General features: G+C 40.5%; 1 protein-coding gene and 1 long non-coding RNA gene across 11 annotated transcripts in view; both read right to left on the reverse strand.

Annotated features, from left to right (window-relative positions):
- Window positions 1-23,325, reverse strand: part of klf12b (Kruppel like factor 12b) — a 212,167-nt gene that overhangs the window by 91,072 nt on the left and 97,770 nt on the right. Inside the window, exon 1 of one of the 10 annotated variants that reach the window (XM_057852553.1) lies at window positions 15,898-17,568. The exons of the other annotated variants lie outside the window; for them this stretch is intronic. The gene's annotated coding sequence lies outside the window, so the exon portion shown is untranslated. Of the gene's footprint in view, window positions 1-15,897; window positions 17,569-23,325 lie in introns of those variants that run through there. 10 annotated transcript variants of the gene reach the window in all.
- On the reverse strand, window positions 2,485-15,899 carry LOC130927056 (uncharacterized). Its single transcript, XR_009066343.1, has 2 exons — window positions 13,821-15,899; window positions 2,485-12,145 (listed from the first exon to the last, which is right to left on the reverse strand). It is a non-coding gene; the product is annotated as an uncharacterized LOC130927056 (long non-coding RNA).

Genomic DNA, 23,325 nt, shown 5'->3' on the forward strand with positions numbered 1-23,325 from the left:
GCACAAATATGTCGAAGAGAATTTATCCTTCTGGAGCAGAGAAACGAAAGAAGAAGAAAATCAGAGAAGAAAAGAAACAACAGTATCAAGGTAATAGAGCATGTTGTTGATGTTGTTGTGCAAGACACTCAGACTTGAACGCTGTTGTCAGCTGAGCTTGTCAATATGTCGTACTGATAATTGCCATTAGCCGCAGGGCGAAGGCCCGGACCGAATCAAGTAAAGCCAATCAAGTTGTCACCTGTCGGCAATGGCAAATGTACGGCTTCCGCTAATCGTGGTAAAACGAAATATTGGCATAAAATGCATTTGAAATGGTGGGCCAAAAATATGGACCCCTTGGCATTATTTTGCTTAGGGCCCCCAAATGGCCTAGGCCGGCCCTGTTCCTACATTCACCTATTGTCAGGAGCTGTGGTTCGTGACCGAAAGAATAAGATCCCGGATACAAGTGGCCGAAATGAGTTTCCTCCATAGGGTGTCTGGGGTCTATCTTAGAGATGTGAGATGTTAGAGGTTGAGAAGCTCAGTCATTCAGGAGGGACTCAGGGTTAAACTACTCCTCTGTTGAGAGGAGCCAGCTAAGGTGGCTCGAGTAACTGGTTTGGATGCCTCCTGGAGGTGTTCTGGGCATGTCCCACCGGTGAGATGCCTCCAAGGGGGACCCAAGACATGCTGGGAGACATTAATCTTGTGATAAAAATTTGTAGAATATGTTGTTTGATTTTTCCTCATACATTCATGTCTGATGAAACTGTTACAGTGATCTTTGTGTGCGGCAATTGTTGCCACCATGTACACCTTAGGAATGTACCCTTTAAAGAGACTTATAAGAAAAGCATTTTGAGTCGCTACTCACACGAGCTGTGATAACACATACAATTTTTGCCACACAGATAGCCACAACAAAATGTTCCCACAACAAATAGATGCTAGAATGTCAGGGACAATGACAAAGCCATAACCTTGTACGCCCTGAAACTCAGACCAGTAATCCTGTGCACGAGAGCTGCTTGACTGGACGCTGAGTTATTGTAAACCCAGATTGTTGATTGTGTTATTCTAAAGTTTGTGGCCATGTGATGTATGTAACTGTACTATGTCTGATTGTGCGTCTTTAGCTGTATTGGGAAAATGATAAGCTTATGCTTCCTCCCGTCTGCCTTTGTCTTTTTTCTTCGGTTCTTTCTTCCTTCGGGCAAATCATATCACATTTTGTAATTGTCAATGATTGTCAATGATACCGATGATGATGACAATAAATATTTAATTCATTCATTCATTCATTCAAACCTGCTGCCCCCGCGACCCGACCCCGGACTAATGGATGGATGGATGGATGGTTCTGGATCTTTTAGTCCAGTGTTTTTCAACCTTTTCTGAGTCACGGCACGTTTTAACATCTGAAAAAAATCACGCTGCGCACCACACCAAAATGTTCCAAAATTACTTTCTGTACAGTATATTTCATTTTAAAATAATTTCACAGTATTTCTACTTACTAAATGTATAACTTGGGCCTGTTAAGAAAAACTGGATTCTTCTTCAACAGCTCTCGTTCTATTTCTGTTTTTATTTATTTATTTTAGCAGTTAGGCTTGAAAAGCTCAGAATTATCAGACAGGGGGACTTTAGCAATGTCTTTAACCACATCAGGGTTAGTCATCTCGCTGACAATGGCTTTGCAGGCAGGTAGTATTAACGTCTCTGCCACAGATTGGGACTTTTTGGATTTAGCAACAAGTTCGGAAACGAAGTCACTGGCTTTCAGGGCTTTCTTATTTACCTTTGTAGTTTTTTCTCAAAAAGTTGCCTGTTTCTCTGTGTTTTCACAAAGGCAAATAAAATAGTCTATCGACTTGTTTTGAAGCGACGGGTGTTTCGTTTGGAGATGACGTTTAAGATTGCTTGGCACAATGCCGCTAGATAGCTGCTCATGTCGCGTTTAAGAATTGCTCGGATTACTAGCCATCAGCCACCTTGCTGTCCTCGACAATGTGTTGGAATAAAACACAGGGGGAGAAATGACGGTCGTCACAAGTGGATAAAATGGAAAGGACACTTTTGTGTGTATAGACACTTGACGAATCTGATCAAATGATGTACAGTAGACGTGCTGGGTAGTGATGGGATTTTCGGATCTTTTCGGTGATTGGGTTCATTTGGATCGGCTCAGTGAAAAGAGCCGGCTCTTTTTGGCTCTCAAACGGCTCTTTTAACTTTAGCTTTTCTTTTAAATATTTATGCCAAATTTAGCATATATTTTGATAAATGACTTGGTGAACTAAATATTGCACTCTACTGACTGCAAATAGAAACAATTATCAAGCAAAGAAAAGAGTTTTTACTTATTCTCAATAGAATAAGTAAAAACTCTTTACAAAATTAAACTTAACTAAACTTAACTATTAAACCAACAACAATCAAATATGCTGCATCATAACAAAAATAGAGTGCAGTAACTGCAACAGCAGCAACGAACAAAACAAACATAAGCTACTCCTTGCTTTATTTTAAATTTGCATTCAAGAAAACTAAATACTTCAACTTGGACGGGCTGATCCGGCTCCTTCTCTCAGTAATTATTTGTCCAGTCTTTTAGCTAAATCCAGATTTTTTTTCTGATGGAACCTGCAGATGAGTGCGTTGACTTGCATCCATCATTAAAAAAAAAAAAAATTCTAAATTAGAGTCTCAAAATAATGAAATTCTAAGTGATACACAAATGTGATACATCAGGCTATAAGGGGTTAAGTTTTCAGACACGGCATTCTGCCTTATTGTCATCTGACCAATTAAAATGTCTCCAAATGTTACTGCGTTTTCGGCTTATCTTGAAGGCCTACAAACTGTGTTAGTGTTGTCGTCCTTTCCTTCTCCTGTGTCTGTCTGTGGCTGCGCAGACGCGACGGAGCATGTGCTCAGCATGCACTACCTAGTACTAAGCCCCTCGACCCTCCCCTTTCCCTTCCTCTCTCCCTCTCTGAGCACAGCAGCTGAGCCACTGCCAAACCTCGCTTCAGACACGTGAAAAGAGATAGCGACATAGAGAGGTAGAGAGAGAGGGGGGAGGCAAAATGACAGAGCCGGCTCTCGAGGGAGGGTGCCGGCTCTCATCGTTCACTTCAAAGAGCCGGCTCTTTGTACCGGCTCGTTCGCAACCGACACATCACTAGTGCTGGGGTCCACATTATCCTGGACAGCAAAGTGGCTGATGGCTAGAAATCCGAGCAGTTCTTGAACGCAACACAAGCAATACCTAGCTCATCTGCACACAACCGAGAACTTTCTGCCTACTACTTCCTTCGTATAAAAATAAATAAATAAATAAATAAAATACAATTGGATAATTTCTCGCGGCACACCTGACGATCTCTCACGGCACACCGGTTGAAAAACACTGTTTTAGTCATTTCAAAATGTTTTAGACCTCACCTCGTTTTCGTCGACGAATACTCCAAATGCTTTCGTTAATAAAAATTCAAAGATTTTAGTCCAAAAATAAATGTAAAAATTCCAAACAGTATTTTAGCTTCTGCAAGGACAATGCTAAGTTCGTGAGGTTTTTGGTTTTATCTGCAACTGGAAGCACAGAGCAGTACGGTAAGCCGTAGCCGACACCAACAAAACAGCTTAAGAGGACGCACACTACACGAAAGTTCATGCTAAAGCTAACGCGAACGCTAATGCTACAAGTTACATTTGGTGTGCGATCACTCGGCACATAACTTTTAAGGCTAAAGCAACAATGCGTATTCTCTCTTGTGAAGATTTGTTTTCTTACAAATCTTTACCTTGTGTTTCAAAACAAGCAAGCACAGCCTGGTTTGAAGAACATCATTGTTTATACGTCTTCAGTAGTGGTTGAGTTAATGTCTTAATATCACATGATTGACTCGACCCAAATATGCTCCGATAAATGCTGATGAACTAAATGTACAATAAGAAAATGTCACACATTGTGAACATATAACGGAAACTATGGCGCATTTTCGTCTCGTCAGATGAAAACATTCATTTCGTTATGTTTTAGTCTCCCATGACATGTTTTTAGCTCTGTCGACGAAGTATTTTCGTCATCGTTGACAAAGACAACAATGGGTCACACAAATCATTCATTTACAGTTTTACAGGGCCAATGCCAAAAGCATGTGTTTTGTATGTACAGTGTGAATTATCTACAATACAATGTGCTTGTCCTAAAGTACATACTGACAAGTAATATTTTTACAATTGTGCTTCACCCTCGGAGAAAGTGGTCAGCTAGCACCAGGGAGAGCAATAACGTGAACACACAGCGGCGACCTATCATTTCGAGAAAATGATATTCTGTTTTGAGCAAGTTCAAACAGACTCAAAAAGATAATTGATCCAAATTTGCGCCTTTTTCCTCCAAAGTCAGCAAACACCCAATTGTTGGCTGTTTCTGGAAGATTTTTCTGAACGATTATAGGGGATTTTGGCTCCTTAATCTGCTCTGAAAACGGCAAAGTCGACAATGGACCCGTTCAATATTTACGGGGACAAATCCTTATTTGTGGTCAACATCAAGTTTGGCCGAGCCACGGATTTTGTGACGGTGACGTAAACAGACTGACTGCCAATTAGGATGTGACCTGAAACTGGTGCTGAGTGTTTGTAAAATGAAAAGTAAATGACAGGAAGAAGGGTCTGTAACCAAAAAATTGTAGTGAAAAGATAAACTAACAGATAGCCTTGGCTAAAAACTGTAAAAAAAACGGAATGTTTGTAACTCGTCTTGACTTCCAAGAATTTTCCTTCGAGCATGCACTACATTTAGTCAGTACGACAAGGCTAAATTACTGCATAATTGTCAAAAACTGCCGACTTCTTAAACCTCCGAACTGGTTTTTTATGCCACCGGAGTTGTTCGATGCTTTTGTTATTTCCCTGCCGGACTTGGAGACGGAGGAAAGAGCGTAAACATAACCGGAGGCGTGAGAGCTAGGCTACATGTTAAACTGAACCAAGCGGCTCTTCCAAGCCTCTTCCCCGCCTTTCAAACAAAAAAAAATCACATAAAAGTACCCCGACTCATGTCACACGCGGTGGCAGGAGTGATTGCCTTCACCGATCAGCCAAGCAACTTTCAGTGGACTATTACAGCTCGTCATTCCCCTGCTTCGGCCCCGGTAAGCAGTCCCGCGAGGGCGCAGCAAGGGAATGAACGCCGAAAATGTCTCACTCTCGAGCGGCTTGTCACACGCCATGTTCGCCGGCCGATGAATGCAAGCACGCCCTGCTATCCCATTATTCCCAGTTTTGACGTCATATAAAACTTGCTCACTTCCTCGTCCGTCCAATGGTCCCTCGATTGTCGGACTTGTTTTGCCCATTCTTTGCGGTGAACAGGATTTGTTGGAAACCCAAAAAGGCTCACACCACTCTCCCTGGTGTAGCAACAAAAGTATGCAGCACATTGGGCTGGCGTGACGTGAAAAATAAACAAATTATTCCGGAGAATCAGCTGAATCTGTAGTATTTCTCCATACAATAATAGTATGGCTGTATAATGAAGATGATCTCATTCTCTAACGCAGTACTTCTCAAATAGTGGGGCGCGCCCCCCCAGGGGGGCGCAGAGCGATGCCAGGGGTGACGCGCGTGACCTCGGGGAACATGCTTTTTTTTTTTTTTGCCGTACTAGAATAAAGTGTACTTGCACATCCACTCAGTGGGTGGCAGTGGCGCTCTCATTTTCAAAGTGCGCGCAGTATTTTTGAAGTAAGCAAGAGCACACGGAAGAGACTCATGAAGAGCTGGAGAGCTGTGCGCCGTTTTCAAAAGCCGTTTTCCGGCCAGCTTCTCCGGTTCTCACATGTCCGCCCGAGAAGTGCCATTTTCGGCTTGGGATCGTCACGACGACCGCCCTCACCTACGGTTCTCCCTCGGCCGCCGAGAATGCGCTTTTTTCGGGCCGTTTGCCTTTTAGCTTTGACATTTAATACAGCGGTAGATGAGGAAAGACCACTGTTTACTGTGTCTAAAAATGATTATAGCGGACAGCCTGAAGCCAAATCAATTAAGACGCCACTTAAAGACATTAGACCCCAATCTAATTGATAAGCCGCTTCGTTGTTTTTCAGCGAAAACGTGCCGGATATTGCCAACAATCGTCCCGCTTTGTCAGTGTTATAACAGTAAACCAGTGAGCACTGTTAGCATGCTCAGTGCAAAATAACCCCACACCATTACAAACTGGAGGTGATACTGTGAGCAGCGAGCAGCGAAAATAAAAACTGTCCTTCTGTACAAAGACACTTTTTTTTTCTTCTTCTATTCAGTTTTGTTTTTTCGGTCAATTTTTTGGCATATTGTCCTCATGAGTTCATGTTTCTAATCAATTTGGATTTGTTATTATTTACTGATTTTATTTTTCAGTATCAAATGGTCAAAAATTTACCTTGAGTGTATTTTTACTGTTTGGATGTGACTTTTTTTTTTTTTTTTAATTCAAGCAAATTGATTCGCGTTAAGTGTTTTCTGTTGCAAACAAAACAATGTTAATACTTTATAAGTTGATCTCTGTTATTTTCTCTAATAGAAAAAAAGGATACAATGTGAGGCAGAGGTGTACTTATAATAGTAATATTATAGATAAATAATACTATCTACAGTGGCGGCAAAGTTTGGGGGGGCGCGAAACATTTACGTCTTCCTTGGGGGGGCGTAACAGAAAATAATTGAGAAGCACTGCTCTAACGTCACATCCGCCTTCTTCCTCAACTCTAGCTGGAAGGCACTCATTTTCATGGCGCGGGATTCAAAAAGTTTAATAAATAAATATATCAATCGCTTCCACACACATCCAAGCACATTTCATTCAGGAGCACAAAATACTGCGTGTAATATGAATATGAAAATATGCTTTCTTGTGTCAATTGCACTTTAAATTTAACGTGACTTGAATAAAAACATCAACTTTGACAATTTTGACCTAATTTATATAAGATGAGAGATCATGAGATTCTCAATGGCATCCTAATTGTTACATGTTCACGTTAAACAATTGTTGAAACACGTTTTTTGTAATAAGTATGGTCAACTTTGTCATGTGACCACACATTAGTTTACAACTACAGTGTAACGGTATTTGTATTCCTCCTGTACTGTATACGAATACCGAACACGTTCGAGAAAAACAAACAAAAATCCATGCTGGAGTTAGTCCTCCTTTATTCCAGGGGGCGGTAGAGGTAATGTGCCTAAGCCAACAACCAACATGACGGGGAAAAGTAGACAAACCAAAACACATAAAGAAGACGTTATCATTAATCACTACTAGGAAAGTTATGGCGAATGTACAGAGGAGGAACTATTAAATGCAGTATTACTCACACTTTTTTGAAGTGTATTTACCGTAAATTCCCGAATATATGGCGCACCCCAAATTTACTTGTAAAATCTAGGGGAAATTATTGTACCCGTATATAACGCGCACCCTAATTTTAGCACCAATAAATAGAAGAATACAAGAAAAAAGAGCTAGAGAACTAGCAGAACTAGCGCATCGCTACAGTAACAAGAGGAACTATTGTTATTTGGGTTTGAGTTTCCTGAGGGACAGATATAGTTGACGGACACAGGAAGTCTGTGTTGTGTTACATTTGTTATGGTCCGAGTTGCAGAGCTGCAATAAACGTTGACTCAAATGAGTTCAAGAAACTAAATTCTGTGCTTTATGAAGAGTGAAAAAAGCAGAATTTAACAATTACGAAATCATTCGACCGATCAGAGTGAAGTATTACTGAAACAAAATGGTGACGTCACGTACCGTAATGGTCGGCAACAGATCCCCGCATACGTGTCTTCAACACAACATGGCCGCGTCAATAAATTTTTTAAAAATCGTTTTTTATAAATATATATTTCTGTCTCCATCCCTGTACCCGTGTATAATGCGAACCACGATTTTACAAGTTGATTTTGGGGGAAAAAAGTGCGCGTTGTATTCGGTAAATTACGGTATGTTTTATTTTCAAATCAGTAAATGTTTACTTTGCTCTAGCCCGAGGATAACGGCATTGAAAAACTGAGTGAGTATTTATTTTTGCACTATTTCAAGATATGCTTTTTCAATTTTGGAAAGATTTGCGCATTTTAATGATTTTTATTTTTAGCAATACAGGTAGTCCACGGGTTACGACGTCCCGACTTATTTGATTTCGACTTCCCAACTTATGTGATTTCACTTCACGACGCCGGAGTCTCATCCGCTATTTTGTCTCCAGTCGTTTTTTTCTTCCTGGCGAGGATGGTACATTGACGTCTAATACATGTTTTTGGATAGTTATTTTGAGATCTGGGGGGTATTTAGGGGTTCTTAAACGGTTAATTACGATTCATGCGGAAATTACAGTTATGTCGCCAATAGGGTCGTTCCGATCATGTTTTTTTGCTCCCGATCCGATCCCGATCGTTTTAGTTTGAGTATCTGCCGAACCCGATATTTCCCGATCCGATTGCTTTTTTTTGCTCCCGATTCAATTCCAGTCATTCCCGATAATTTTTCCCGATCATGTACATTTTGGCATTAAGAAAAAAATGAATAAAACTCGGACGAATATATACATTCAACATACAGTACATAAGTACTGTATTTATTATGACAATAAATGCTCAAATGGCATTTACATTATTAACATTCTTTCTGTGAGAGGGAGCCACGGATAGAAAGACTTGTAATTCTTAAAGGACAAATGTGACTTTGTATATTTTGACTAAATATTGCCATCTAGTGTATTTGTTGAGCTTTCAGTAAATGATACTGTAGCCATGCCCAAATGCATGATGGGAAGTGGAACCATGACTGTGCGTAGTGCTACCAATTGATCTATCTTCTCTGCGTTGGGAGATAACATAGGGTGTTAAGAAAAAGATCAATTACTACCTTGCTTCCCCACATTGCTTCCCACGATAGCTCTAATCGTAGGAAGAGGGATTGTAAGGCTTTAGCCAATTAAAAAAAGGCTCCAAAGGCTTCCAAAATCCACTCTACTCATTTTATGCTGCCTTTTAGCTCTCTATATAGGTAAAACGGCGCCATTACAGATTGAGCGCGACAATGCGTGAGTGGGTCGTGCAGCGCATGCATTAATTGCGTTAAATATTTTAACGTGATACAATTTTTAAAAAATTGATTACCGCCATTATCGGGATAAATTTGATAACTCTACCTTAAGCCAAAACTAAAGACTCTGGATGAGTGTAAGATATTATGTATGTAATGTTAAATACAATTAGAAAAGGATTTATAAAAATATATATATATATATATATATATATTTTAAAAAAAAAAAAGGCATGTCCGATATTTTTTTGCCGATTTCGATACTTTGAAAATGACATGATCGGACCCGATCGATCGGCATCACATCTCTAGTCGCCAACGAAGGAAAGGAACTTGTTTGTAAGCCGAGGACTACCTGTTTTAAAAGTATATCTAGTGTGGGAGTGTATGTTCACTGGTAATGGTTTACAGTTAACTGTGTGTAATCTAACATTGAAAATGAGTTATCTTACCAAAGTTAGCAAAGCTGGCGAGTGCTACCTGACTTTAACAGTTACCTCAGTCAACCCCAACAAAAAACAGAGTGTTGTTTTGATGGTGATGGTGGTGTTGATGTTTTCTTCTATTAATTTTGCACTCTAATTAAAGGCTCTGTTTTAGTTTAGCAAATAGAACAAACTTTCAAAAGGTTGTGATTAAAAAAAAAACGTTGTTATTCCTTTTGTCCCGAACCCGTACCGAACCGTGACCCCCGTACCAAGGTACGTACCGAACCGTGACTTGCGCATACCGTTACACTCCTATTTACAACATAAAAAAACAGCTACAAAAAAACTAGATTTATGTTTCAAGCTAAAACTGTCCAATAATATGTTCTGGTAAAAAATATGATACCTTATGTTACCGCCTCAGGTTCAAGAGAATGCCCAGGTATGTTACCATTTTTTTTAATCATGCAAGTCAAAATGAAACATATTTCTTATCTTGTATCCTTTGAGGGAGGTGCAGTTGGAAGTACCAGCATGCTCACAATAACCTGCATGCCTCCCACCCACCACCCACATACCTCCCTTCTTCTATATGGAATGCCGCTTCACTCCTGCCCTAATGGGGGTTTCTTTCGGTAGCCTTTTATCCCCCCCAGGCTGTGTGGTGCATGTGTGCGCGCTAGTGCGCTAACATGTAATGTACAGTATGTCTTAATGTGTGCTAGCAGCCCCACCACCATCCTTCTACCCAGGATATGCAGTATGTGCATAGAATTTCCACAATGCTTTGCCCACTGAGTGCACTCACGTGCTCTCTAAAGACCGGCCTAGATGTTTTACTACACGGTTGCAATAACAGCCATGATGCGTTGACTTGTTTCCAGGAATGACCTTTCCATAACACACGGAAACATATGTTAGTATTGGATGAGTTCACGGTGGTGCTGATAGCAATACTGTACTGCTAGCTTGATATACTAGTATACATTATTATGTTTATACAAGTAATGCTTGCATGTACAGTAGTATGAAAAAGTATCTGAACCTTTTGGAATTTCTCACATTTCTGCATAAAATCACTATGAAATGCGAGCTGATCTTTGTCAAAATCCCACAGATGAAAAAACAGTGTCTTAAGTAAAACAACCTAAACATTTATAGGTTTTCATATTTTAATGAGGATAGTACGCAAACAATGACAGAGGGGGGGAAAATAAGTAAGCGAACCATCACGTTTAATATTTTGTGTCCCCCCCACCCTTTGGCAGCAATAACTTCAACCAGATGCTTCCTGTAGCTGCAGATAAGTCTGGCACATCCATCAGGACTAAACTTGGCCCATTCTTCTCTACAAAACTGCTGTGGCTCAGTCAGATTCCTGGGATGTCTGACATGAATCACTGTCTTTAGGTCATGCCACAGCATTTCAATTAGGTTCAAGTCTGGACTTTGACTTGGACACTCCAGAACGTGTATTTTGTTCTGAAACCATTCTGAAGTTGATTTACTTCTGCATTTTGGATCATTGTCTTGTTGCAGCATCCATCCTCTTTTTGGCTTCAATTGTCTGACAGACGGCCTCATGTTTTCCTGTAAAATGTCCTGATAAACTTTTGAATTCATTTTTCCATGAATGATCGTTCAGGCCCTGAGGAAGCAAAACAGCCCAAAATCATGTTCTTCCTCCACCGTGCTTGACGGAGGGGATGTGGTGTTGATGTTTGTGAGCTGTTCCATTTTTCCTCCACACACGACTAGGGATGGGAATTGATAGGATTTTTACGATTCCGATTCCATTATCGATATTGCTTAACGATTCAATTCTTTATCGATTCTCTTATCGATTCTAATTTGGGGAAAAAGAACAAGTTTGGCATCGAGTTTGTTTAATCAGAAGTCACAACCTTACAAACTCACAACGAGATCAAAAGAGGCCCAAAGCCTCAATGTTAACTGTGGCAATAAGTGGCAAATACACAAGAATGTGTAACATTTTACTGAAACATTTATCTAATAGAAATAAAAAATATTGGTATATATATAGGCAGATAGGTTTTTGTTCTGCCTTTGGCAATATGTGTTAAAGCAGGGGTCCCCAAACTTTTTCCTGTGAGGGCCACATAACTTTTCCCTTCTCTGATGAGGGGCCGGGGTCAGTTTGTTACAGAAAAAGTGTGACGATTGCAGAAGTGCATAAATGTAAAAAATTATTGTTTTTCAGAAAGCCACAATCAAATAACCCTTTCTGGATTCTTTATAATAATAATAATAATTAATAATAAAAACACTATTAATTAAATAGATAATAACCAAATAACCCTCTCTGAATTCTTCAAGGAAAAGGCCAGAAAATAAATAACACGATTGAGAAAAAAAAAAAAAAAATTCAAAATGGCCGGACCAAATGTGGAGGCGGGCCATACTTGGGCCGCGGGCCGCAGTTTGAGGACCACTGGAGCGCGCATACACCCAAAAAAGAAATGCCGCATCCAAGTGAGTGAGAGAGGGAAACACTTCTACGAGCCTACGTTCTTTGTTAATGTTAATATCTACAGAGGCAACGCCTGTATGTATCATCTTTTGTGTTGTTGTTGTTGTGTTTCCACTCGCGATCGGACACTTAACACTTAAAGAGCATACGACACCAGAAAAAAAGTCTTAAATGGCATTATTATGTGAATTAGAATCATATTTTGAGACGATTCGACTATATACAACAATTTAGCAAAGCGCAGATGACAAGAAATTAGTCTTTTAATCTGCCGGTTAGCCACGCCTACAATTATAGGGCTTTAGCGTCCCCAACAGGTGGATGACGTCAGCGGTAGACTAGGCTCATCGGTTTTACTATTCAGCCCATTGAGGGGGAATTGTTCAGAACGAGGAAAACGAGACGAAGAGAGCTGAAAAATGTCATTGTTTCAGTCTCTCTACTCCCAATATTTTTACAGGATATTCTTTTTATCCAAGTATTTTCCCCAATAGCTATATAAATGGCTTGAGAAGGACCAGTCAGCCCGTCGAGGGGGAACTATTCACAATGAGGAAAACGCGACGAAGAGAGCGGCAAAATGTCATTGTTTCTGTCTCTTTACTTCAATATTTTTACAGGATATTCTTTTTATCCAAGTATTTTTCCCCAATAGCTATATAAATGGCTTGAGAAGGACCAGTCAGCCCGTCGAGGGGGAACTATTCACAATGAGGAAAACGCGACGAAGAGAGCGGCAAAATGTCATTGTTTCTGTCTCTTTACTTCAATATTTTTACAGGATATTCTTTTTACCCAAGTACTTTCCCCAATTGCTAAATAAATGGCATGGTCATGACAAATAACTTGTGCTAAATGGAATATAAAATAATAAAAATCCATTTATTCAAGACGACATGGCAAAATTACTCCATAATGGTCAAAACAGTCGACTTTACCTTTACTGTCACACCTGCCGAACGATATTTTATGACACCTAAATCGGACATATGTCATTTCCCTTCCCCGGCTTCGGAGAATGTAAACAGACCAGAAGGAGTGACAGCTAGCCGACATGCTAACCCGTACCGAGGGATGTTTCAAAGTCTTCGAAGTGGAAAATCACACATAACTAGCCTGGATTATTTGACATGACGACCCGGTTGTCGAGTTTCTTTGCGGATCGGCAAACCGCCCGGCGGAGAGCAATTTACAGTTCGTTTCCTGGAGGAGGGTGGCTGGAATTGTTGTGTAGCTAACGTGCTAACAGCTAACTGCTAATGAGCGTGAGGATAGCTTTTACATGCCTATCAATGATCAAACGTAAGTAGTCCTTTATTTAAAGGAATTTTATAGTGTTTACTTTGTAATCACTGTATTCGTATTTGACATAATACAAAACAAGATGTTTACTCACTTCCTTGTAAGTCCAATGGTCCCACAGTAAATATCCACGGTGAATGGGAACCTTTTGAAACTCCAAAAAGGCGCATACGCCTCTCCCGCATACAGAATGATTTTTCTGCAGCCGTTTGGCTGGCGTGATGCAAAAAATAAAAGTATTAATCCGCAAAATCAGCTGAATCCTTAGTCCTCATACACAACAGTACACTGTAGCGTGAAGAGGACGTCTTCTACCGTACACGTCACAGCGCCCTCCTCCTCAATGCGAGACCGAAGCCGGAAGTCACTCATTTTCCTGGCGCGGGATTCAAAAAACTAAATAAATATAGCGATCGCTTCCACACACATCCAAGCGGTCCATATCATTCAGGAGCATAAAATACCGCGTGTATTATGAAATAAACATGCTTTTTCGTGTCACAAGCACTTTAAGTCCAGTTGTGTAGTGGTTTGAACGATGTGCTAATGCTAGCGAACGAATGCTAACCATACTGTTATTAGCAGCTAATCATCGCTGATTTACTTTGATGCAAACCTGTTTGTTATTGGGGACGAAATTGTTTGTTTCATTTCTATTCTTAGTTTCACTCTTCAAGTGATGGTTGGATAAAGTCAGCAAATTATACCAACGTCTTCTGCATCGTCATTTGGGAGTTTAGCTAACTGTATAGCCGGGACTTTTTTTTTGTTTGTTTGTTTGTTTGTTTTTTTATAGCCAGGAATGAGCCTTAGCCTCTCTGTGAGGACAACGCAATCGTATTCCCTCCCGATGCAGTTATCTCCACCTTGCAATGACTGCAAGTCGCTTTGTTGTAATTTTTCCTCGTGAAGTGAAGACACACTTACAAGCGTTTGAACCTACGTGCTGTCATTGTTATGTTTATGGCTGCAATGCTCGTGCTTACCCGTCGTAACCTTTCATTTTCACACTCTTTCCTGGTGAAGTGTAGTCAAACTTTGGAGCGAGTGGTTCTTGGCGCCATGCTAGTTTGATGCATTTGGACAACAAGACAGTCACAACGCAATATGCGTCTTCAGGACTCGTTAAAGGGATCGTTAAGGCTTTTTCATTGTGATGTCGAGGCCTCGAAACACTCGGAACCGGTTCCGAATTGGAATCGGATTTCGATTCCCATCCCTACACACGACGTTGTGGGTTCCTCCACAAACATTCAACTTTGGTTTCATCAATCCGCAAAATATTTTGCCAAAACGTGTGTGGAGTGTCCAAGTGCCTTTTTGCGAACATTAAACGAGCAGCAATGTTGTTTTAGACAGCAATGGCTTCCTCCGTGATGTCCCCCCATGAACACAATTCTTGGCCATAGTTTTACATATAGTTGATGTGTGCACAGAGATATTGGACTGTGCCAGTAATTTCTGTAAGTCTTTAGTAGACACTTTTTTTACCTCTCTGAGTATTCTGCGCTGAACTCTGAGCGTCATCTTTGGTGGACAGTCACTCCTTCAGAAAAGAGTAACAGTGCCTAACTCTCCATTTGTAGACAACTTCTCTGACTGTCGATTGATGAACATCCAGATTTTTAAAGATGGTTTTGCATCCTTTCCCAGCTTTATACATATCAACAATCCTTGATCGCAGGTCTTCAGACAACTCTTTTGACCGAGCCATGATGCACATTAAAAAAAAAAAAAAATGCTTCTGTTCAAAACAATTCTTACCAGGTATGTGTTTTATAGTGGGCGAGCTAGCTTTAAACCACTCATCAGTGATTGGGCACATCCCTGACTTAAAATGTTTGGTAAAAATTGGTTTCAATTGCTCTTTATGTCTCCCCAGAAGGTTCACTTACTTATTTGTCAGGAAACGGGCAGGCAGGTGGTGTGTGGACCCAATTGCAGGGAAAGGAGGCGAGGCAGATTGACGGTGCAAAAATGATTTCATTACGGCAGGCAAAATACAAAGTACCAGCAAATAATGACGAGATCCCAAAAAACACAACAGCAAACAAAACTCAGGTTACTAACAAAAGGCTGGGTATCAAAACTTACTGAGGGAAACACGAGGGCTTGGAGAAAACTAGCGAGAACAGGTTCGGACTTGCACATGGACATTGACAATGACGCAACAAGGAGTGAAAAGAAACCGGGAGCATATATACACACACAGACAAGGGGTAACGACACAACGAGGGACAGGTGAGCACAGGAGGATGCAGATTGGAGGATACACAAGGAGCAGGTACAACAGGTGAAATCAATGGGCAATCACAGGGACAAGTCACACTAGGAGAAAACCAACACAAAACCTAACACTTATTGTTTCCCCTTCTGTCATTGTTTGCAAGCTATCCTCATTAAAATATGAAAACCTATAAATGTTTGGGTGGTTTTTGTTAAAGCAGACACTGTTTTTACACCTGTGTGATTTTGAAAAAGATCAGATCACATTTGATGGTAATTTTATGCAGAAATGTGAGAAATTACAAAAGGTTCGGATACTTTTTCATACCACTGTATTGTTGATTTTGAGAGAAAATTACAGAAAGTTCCTCAGAAACATCTCGAAATGCAGCATCTGTCTTGGTTTTCACTGATTATCCCTTGAGTCGTTAATCGTGTACAGTCCACTATCCGACACAATCATACACCTGCAAACCAAAAACAATAAATCAATAAAATGATTAGCTTAATGGGCACTGGAAAATAACAAAGCTTAATGATGATTGAATGACTCCGCTGAGGAGACACATATTGTGATTTATGGATCTACTCATGGCTAATCATCAAAACTCATTACTTATAGAATTTAAGCACTGCCCAACAGTGGCGCCACCAGGGGGTGGCCAGATTGGTTGGCCACCCCACTGGCCACCCCGCTTGCTAGTATATCGTTTGATTGTTGCAGCATTAGTTATTCATTTCATCCCAAATGAATGCATTGATTTTGTTTTGTTAAATGTAGGGCTGTCATATTTATCGCGTTAAGGGGCGCTAATTAAAAAATAAATAAATTAATAACTTGAAAATATTTATCGCAATTAACGCATTCGCAGTACGACTCATTCATGCATTGCCGTAAACAGCCTACAATGGCGTCATTTTACTTCTATACAGAGATAAGAGGCAGTGTCAAGTGAGTGGAGTAGATAAAAGCATTCATTGGGGCCATGCTTTTAACTGGCAAAAGCTTTGTCATCTCTCCCACAGCAACTATATATATTGTGGGAAGCGAAGTGGGGAAGAAAGACAGGAGTTGATCTTTTTCTTAACACCCTGTAGTGCACCCTACGCAGAGAAGATATAGCATTTGCAGCCACCACACACAGTCATGGTTGCACCACATCCCATCATGCATTTGGGCAGAACAGTTAAGTCGCTACAGTATCATTTACTGAAAGCTCAACAAATACATTATATGGCAATATTTAGTCACATTATACAAACTCACATTTATCCTTTAAGAATTACAAGTCTTTCTATCTGTAGATCACTTTCACAGAAAGAATGGTAATAATGTTAATGTCTCTTGTGGATTTATTGTTATAATAAACAAATACAGTATTTATGTACAATATGTTGAATGTATATATCCGTCTTATCTTTCCAACAATAATTTACAGAAAATATGGCATATTTTAGAGATGGTTTGAATTGAGATTAATTACAATTTTTAAGCTGTGATTAACTCGATTAAAAATTTTAATCGTTTGACAGCCCTAGTTAAATGTATTCCTTATGCCTAATATATACATAACACAATAAAACAGAATTGTTGTGGGACTCAAAATGTTGACTGGACCGTTACAGACTATGCACATTAAATCATTAGTAACATCAAGTATTACACAATACACCAAAGTATATCAGTAGTCGTGTCCTTAAGTCTTTCTGATAGTTTTCCCCTGACCTTTTTACTGCAATAATATAATGAAAACCTGAAATTATGGCTTTTAGTTTTGGCCACCCCAAGATTTTAAGTGGCCCCATCTGGCCACCCCTAGGAAAAATTTCTGGAGGCGCCACTGCTGCCCAAATAGACTATATGTCATATACCGTAATTTTCGGACAATAAGCCGCTACTTTTTTCCTTTATTTTGAATCCTGCGGCTTATAGCCCAGTAGGACCTATTTGTTGATTTATTCATGTCAATAGGTAACACTTAAAACTAGAGATGTCATCCCGATCGATCGGGTCCGATCACGTCATTTTCAAAGTATCGGAATCGGCAAAAAAATATCAGCCATGCCTTTTTTTAATATATATATATATATTTTTTTTAATTAATTAATTTTCTAATTGTATTTAATGTTATAAAGAATTTTGGCAGCCTTTGGAGCCCTTTTTTAATTGGCTAAAGCCTTACAATCCCTCTCCCTACGATTAGAAATATCATGGGAGGCAATGTGGGGAAGCAAGGTAGCAATTGATCTTTTTTTAACACCTTATGTTATTTCCCAACGCAGAGAAGATATATCAATTGGTTGCACTACGCACAGTCATGGTTCCACTTCCCATCATGCATTGGGGCATGGCTACAGTATCATTTACTGAAAGCTCAACAAATACACTAGATGGCAATATTTAGTCACAATATACAAAGTCACAAGTCTTTCTATCCGTGGATCCCTCTCACAGAAAAAATGTTAATAATGGAACAACCCTAATTTTAATATTTCACATTGTCAGAAATAGGAAAAACAGCCAAAATCAGTTTTTGTCCTTAGCATACACTACGCTCCAATACAGACTGATCTTCTACAAAAAGCATTTTTCTTATTAAAGGGTACTTAATACAGAGCCTTGACAGTACCACCCAAATACAAGTCATTGCACTGAACGCCAAAAGATGCATAAAGACGCTATTATTTTCCGAGACTGTGCCGACCCAGCTCCCCTGTGCTGTTACTTCACCCTGTCAGATGGTGACAAAATGTTCCCTCCTCCCTCTTTGTGTTTTCTCTTGTGGATTCAACCTTCGACCCCGGTGTCCAGCCCGTGTTTGTTGACCAAAATCGAGTTAAGGGCGCGCACAGAGCGATCGCAACATGTGACTTTTGTGGACCGAGCACGGAAAGTGTTGTGCAACCAAGCTGTGGCCGATAGTCTAAACACTGTCCCTCAACTAGAAAAACAAAACTTGCTCCGTAACAAAGATTACGGCTTTTCGACGGCAACTTCTTGTTGTTTTTATTTGACTCAAACATGTTATCACCGTTCTGACCTTCAAACACACCCAAAGAAGATTCTGATTGTGCCTGCGCATTCAGCCAAGATCTTTTTGTTGATGTTTTAGCAAAAAAAAAAAAAAAAAAAAATCTGTCGTCACACCCTTACGGGAAGAGACCGCTTTAGGAGTGCTTCGCTCCTGTCGTCTGATTTAAAGGTTGCTTTCACGTTTCCATGGCGAGGATGGAAAAGCATGCCAATGTAGGGCTTGACTATCTGTGGCCATGATTTCCAGTGTCTGGCCAAATATGGGTTGCTCTCACCACTACAATGATCCTGTGCTTTTAACCCACGAATACGCTGAATTAATTTGATCTCAGAGCAGCGCCAATGTAAAGATGCTGCCAGTGTGACACTCTGAGTCAACTCTTAAGGAGGGGAAATTATGTCAACAACATGTGGAATCCATTTAGGTAGCGCTGGCATTCCACAAGGCCTTTGGCGTCGACACAAACAACTTCCCGCCATGGATCGTAATTCCCCGGGTGCGAACGGCTTCCACCAGGTGTAAACTCAGCATGTCAAGAGCTTAGAGGAGGGGTGTCCACTCTTTTTCTCCAAAGGGCCGCGTTCAAGAAAAATATAGAGTTGTTCCGATCATGTTTTTTTGCTCCCGATCCCGATCGTTTTAGTTTAAGTATCTGCCGATCCCGATATTTCCCGATCCGATTACTTCTTTTTGCTCCCGATTCAATTCCAGTCATTCCCGATCATTTTTCCCGATCATGTACATTTTGGCAATGCATTAAGAAAAAAATGAATTAAACTCGGACGAATATATACATTCAACATACAGTTCATAAGTACTGTATTTGTCTATTATGACAATAAATCCTCAAGATGGCATTTACATTATTAACATTCTTTCTGTGAGAGGGATCCACGGATAGAAAGACTTGTGACTGTATATTGTGACTAAATATTGCCATCTAGTGTATTTGTTGAGCTTTCAGTAAATGATACTGTGGCCATCCCAAATGCATGATGGGAAGTGGAACCATGACTGTGAGTAGTGCTACCAAGTGATATATCTTCTCTGCGTTCGGGAATAACATAAGGTGTTAAGACAAAGATCAATTGCCACTTTGCTTCACATGACATATCTAATCATAGGGAGAGGGATTGCAAGGCATTAGCCAATTAAAAAAGGCTCCAAAGGCTGCCAAAATTCACTCTATTCATTTTGCGTTGCCTATTATCTCTCTATATAGGTAAAACAGCGTCATTACAGATTGAGCGCGACAATCAGTGAGAGGGTCATGCAGCGCATGCATTAATTGCGTTAAATATTTTAACGTGACACATTTTTTAAAAAAAAATAATTGCCGCCGTTATCGGGATAAATTTGATAACCCTACCTTAAGCCTAAACTAAAGACTCTGGATGAGTGTAACATGTTATGTCCGTAACGTTAAATACAATTAGAAAACGATTGAATTAAAATATATATATATATATATATATATATATATTTTTTTTAAAAAGGCATGGCCAATATTTTTTTGCCGATTCCGATACTTTGAAAATGACGTGGTCGGACAGATCAATCGGGATGCCGATCGATCGAAACATCTCTAGAAAAAATGGAAAATAAGTATAATTTTGAAAGCAACACCAGGTACAGTTTAAAGTTTTGGTCGATTTTAGTGACGCCGGTGGACAAAAGTGGTTGTGTTTTGCCTCAAGGTGCGTACGACAGCAAAAAGCATGTTTATTTCATATTTTCCTCGGTATTTTATGCTCCTGAATTAAATGGACCGCTTGGCTGTGTGTGAAAGCGATCGATATACAGTGGGGCAAATAAGTATTTAGTCAACCACTAATTGTGCAAGTTGTCCTACTTGAAAAGATTAGCGAGGCCTGTTATTGTCAACATGGGTAAACCTCAACTATGAGAGACAGAATGTGGGAAAAAAAAAACAGAAAATCACATTGTTTGATTTTTAAATAATTTATTGCAAAATTGGAGTGGAAAATAAGTATTTGGTCACCTACAAACAAGCAAGATTTCTAGCTGTCAAAGAGGTCTAACTTATTTTGACGAAGTCTAACGAGGCACCACTCGTTACCTGTATTAATGGCACCTGTTTTAACTCATTATCGGTATAAAAGAAACCTGTCCACAACCTCAGTCAGTCACACTCCAAACTCCACTATGGCCAAGACCCATGAGCTGTCGAAGGACACCAGAGACAAAATTGTAGACCTGCGAAAGGCTGGGAAGACTGAATCTCCAATAGGTAAAACGCTTGGTGTAAAGAAATCAAATGTGGGAGCAATTATTAGAACATGGAAGACATACAAGACCACTGATAATCTCCCTGAATCTGGGGCTCCATGCAAGATCTCACCCCGTGGCGTCAAAATGGTAACAAGAACGGTGAGCAAAAATCCCAGAACCACACGGACCGACCTAGTGAATGAGCTACAGAGAGCTGGGACCACAGTAACAAAGGCTACTATCAGTAACACAATGCGCCGCCAGGGATTCAAAGCCTGCACTGCCAGACGACACCCCTGCTGAAGCCAGTAGACGTCCAGGCCCGTCTCCGGTTCGCTAGAGAGCATTTGGATGATCCAGAAGAGGACTCAGAGAATGTGTTATGGTCAGACGAAACCAAAATAGAAATTCTCGTGTTTGGAGGAGAAAGAATACTGAATTCCATCCGCAAGAACACCATACCCACTGTGAAGCATGGGGATGGAAACATCATGCTTTGGGGCTGTTTTTCTGCAAAGGGACCAGGACGAGTGATCTGTGTAAAGGAAAGAATGAATGGGGCCATGTATCAAGAGATTTTGAGTGAAAATCTCCTCCCATCAGCAAGGGCTTTGAAGAAGAGACGTGGCTGGGTCTTTCAGCACGACAATGATCCCAAACACACGGCCAGGGCAACAAAGGAGTGGCTTCGTAAGAAGCATTTCAAGGTCCTGACTCCTGGAGTGGCCTAGCCAGATGAGCACTGCCAGCCCACCGTGGGTCCAGTAGAACGGCGAGCTGTATTTTGCTCACCCGGTCGTCTTAGAGTGCCCACCGACAATGCACTTTCCTCGGCTTGATGACGAGCCCTGGCAGCCCGCCGTGGCCCCAGTACAATGAAGGGTTCACTGACCCAGCCCGATCGGTCCTCCTCACGTGCCCGCAGAGAATGCGCTTTCCTCGGCTTGGCGACGAGCAACTCTGTGCCCCGATGTCGGCCGAGAATGGGCTATTTGCGGCGTTTATTCCCGGCGACGAACACTGCCAGCCCGCTGTTGTTTACGCTCTTCCCCCTGTCTCGGAAGCGTGGGGGTGGAGTGGGTGGCAGGGGTGGGATTGAATGACAAACGCCGGTGGCATAAAATATAGTTCGGGAGGAGCAAGAAGTGGACAGTTTTGACCATTATGGAGAAATTTTGCCATGAAACCATTCTACTGCTGACGTCATCCTCCTGTTGGGGACGCTAGAGCCCTATCATGGTAGGTGTGGCTAAACGGCAAATTAAAAGACTCATTTAGTAGTCATCTGCGCTTTGGCAATTTGTTGTATATAGTCAAATCGTCTCAAAATATGATTCAAATTCACATAATAATGCTATTCAACACTTTTTTTATCCTGTCGTACGCACTTTAATGAAGACTGCCTTTCCCACGAGGACCAGCGCACACCCAAACAGTGTCTTGAAAAAATTGATATCGTGGTCGCCTGCAGATGGATTACATTTCTGTTTCCAGCAGCTGTGCGAAGGATGAATAGTAATAAGGTAATGAATCCAGTTGTGGCTAAACAATAGCATATGACGGTTAGCAAACGTGTGGCTTAGTGTGGCTAGTTCCCCCACTCGGACTCGTCAGCACCCGCTCAGTGTTGTAAAATCATGATCTTCCGGTCGCCTGCAGATGAATTAAACGACATTTCTGTTTTAATTTTACGTCATGAAAATAGTCTGTCATGCAAGGATGTGACAATAAAATAACAAAGTAGACATGAAAACAAAAAATGGAAGTGTGAAATGAAATGTTTCATTTACCAGCATGAAAATCTACAGCAAAAAAACTAATTATCGGTAATAAATTTGAAATCTGGAAGAAATTTAAACAGGAATTCACTTAGATGTTAGCTTCCTAGGTTTTGAATTCGTTAAAAAAATGGCTCGATTATGAAATTCGAACGGTTCGGTGAATGCACCTCTGAAATTCGTGGGGTTCGGTACCTTTAGCAAGGTTAAGAACTACAGATGTCCCGGTCGATCAGGATGCCGATCGATCGGGTCCGATCACGTTATTTTCAAAGTATCGGAATCGGCAAAAAAATATCGGCCATGTCTTTTAAATTTTTTTTTTTTTTTTTTTAATTAAATCGTTTTCTAATTGTATTTAATGTTACAGACATAATATGTTAAACTCATCCAGATTCTTTAGTTTAGGCTTAAGGTAGGGTTATCAAATTTATCCCAATAACGGCGGTAATTAATTTTTAAAAAAATGTATCACTTTAAAATATTTAACGCAATTAATGCATGCGCTGCACGACCCACTCACGCATTGTCGCTCTCGATCTGTATAGGCGCCGTTTTACCTATATAAAGAAATAAAAGGCAGCGTAAAATGAGTAGAGTGAATTTTGGCAGCCTTTGGAGCCTTTTTTTAATTGGCTAAAGCCTTACAATCCCTCATCCTACGATTAGAAATATCATGGAAAGCAATGTGGGGAAGCAAGGTAGCAATTGATCTTTTTTTTAACACCTTATGTTATTTCCC

This window comes from Corythoichthys intestinalis, chromosome 12 (assembly GCF_030265065.1).
Source record: "Corythoichthys intestinalis isolate RoL2023-P3 chromosome 12, ASM3026506v1, whole genome shotgun sequence".
In the NCBI taxonomy this organism is placed as follows: domain Eukaryota; kingdom Metazoa; phylum Chordata; class Actinopteri; order Syngnathiformes; family Syngnathidae; genus Corythoichthys; species Corythoichthys intestinalis.